The sequence below is a fragment of the Amphimedon queenslandica genome, unplaced genomic scaffold, assembly GCF_000090795.2.
Source record: "Amphimedon queenslandica unplaced genomic scaffold, v1.1 AMPQUscaffold_9824, whole genome shotgun sequence".
Taxonomy (NCBI): Eukaryota; Metazoa; Porifera; class Demospongiae; order Haplosclerida; family Niphatidae; genus Amphimedon; species Amphimedon queenslandica.
The window spans coordinates 2843-4375 of record NW_003549904.1 but is presented as its reverse complement, the minus strand read 5'-3'; the positions used below and the strand labels follow the sequence as shown (position 1 = coordinate 4375).

Genomic DNA, 1533 nt, shown 5'->3' with positions numbered 1-1533 from the left:
GTTGATTCTAATGCCAGTATCATTGCCAGTAGTGTTTCCATTGCTAATTATGTTGGTTGATGATATCGTGTGATAAGAGCTGGGGAATGCTTGCTGTAATAATATTTAGCAAAATACCCCGTACTATAGTACAGGGTAATTGGCTAAGCTTAATAACAGCTGATGGCTGACATACCTTAGCAAGTAGTTTGCTCAGTCTCTCGCACACGTTAGTACAGTAGGTACTGCAATCATAATTAACATATAACTCTGATACAAAATTATGAATGTGACAAAACTAAAGAAAAGAGAGACATAAAAATTTATTAAACTGTCACGAATCTCGTGTACATAAATGTACTCTTTCTTACTTGAATTGAGACATTCTAATGTTAGCTCTTGTCTGCCTGCTTAAAGTCTTGACTGATCTAATTGTATTGTGTGCATTAGCTTATTAAGGAACCACTGAGAGAGGGAGAGGGAGAGACAGAGAGAGAGAGAGAGAGAAGTATTTAATGATCCACATACATGTATGTGTTTCTTTCTTTACCTCCAGCTGTAGTTTGAGATGATGACAATTTGAATCAAAAAGAAGAAAGCACTTTGTCAAAGAGCGACCAAAAACATCAACAGATTCGTTCTGAAGCAACTAACAAAATACAATTTAACACAAACTGAAATACGTACTTCGTAAAGTTGCTCATTTACAGTAAGTAAGTGATGGCAGAGTCTGTCTTGCATGAGAACTCTCAGTGATTTAATGTCCCCAAGTCTCTTCACGCCACACTCCAACGTAACAGTCACCAAATCCAACACAATGCATATCACTCGTGTGTCATTCCTTTATGGAGGAAAGGAAGAGAGAGAAAAGAGAGAAGATTTTATGATTAAATAAGAGATCAATGGGCACACAGCAATTCACCCAAATTAAGCACTCCAAACTATGTACATTGTACAACATACACGTACATGTACATGTAGCTACGTAAAATAATAATGAATATCATCATTACCTGCCACGAGTCTCTGTGAACAACAAGAGCTAATGAGAGCATCTGTAATGAGAGAGAGAGAGACAGAGAGGAGACAAGAATATTAGGAAAAGTGAGAAGTGTTGTGGTGAATTGCATGTGACTGTGACACAAAGGAAGTGCTATTAAGTAATAATGTCAATGAACAGCAAATTTATTTCAAGCAAGATGTGATAAATTTCACCAAATTATAAAATAATGGATTCCACAAGTTTCACTAAGAGGAATTGTTATTCAAATATATTACTATTAAAACAATAAGTAAAACAATGTACTGAAACGGCACAAGTTCTTATACAAGTAAAAGGCCAGGGTCAGGGTTGAGTAATCAATATCAATTGCAGCATATGTATGTATAAATTAGCAGTCATAGACATTATTACATGTCGATTTTTTTCACTCATTCATCATTACACAGAGATAACGTGACAGCATGGAATATGCGTGAGCCACATTGTGATGCTATTAAATCAGAGCTTAGGCAAGCCTAAAAGCATGACTTGTTGCATTAATCATTAATTTT

General features: G+C 35.6%; 1 long non-coding RNA gene across 3 annotated transcripts in view; it reads right to left on the bottom strand.

Annotated features, from left to right (window-relative positions):
• Positions 1-6: 6 nt before the first annotated feature.
• LOC109590580 (uncharacterized) overlaps positions 7-1533 on the bottom strand; it is a 2886-nt gene continuing 1359 nt past the window's right edge. Inside the window, exons 2-7 of one of the 3 annotated variants that reach the window (XR_002189393.1) lie at positions 993-1034; positions 667-820; positions 530-628; positions 351-444; positions 176-277; positions 7-123 (exon numbers count right to left, since the gene is read on the bottom strand). This is a non-coding gene — a long non-coding RNA (uncharacterized LOC109590580). The remainder of the gene's footprint in view (positions 124-175; positions 278-350; positions 445-529; positions 629-666; positions 821-992; positions 1035-1533) is intronic. The other 2 variants (XR_002189391.1, XR_002189392.1) reach the window with 2 other exon arrangements.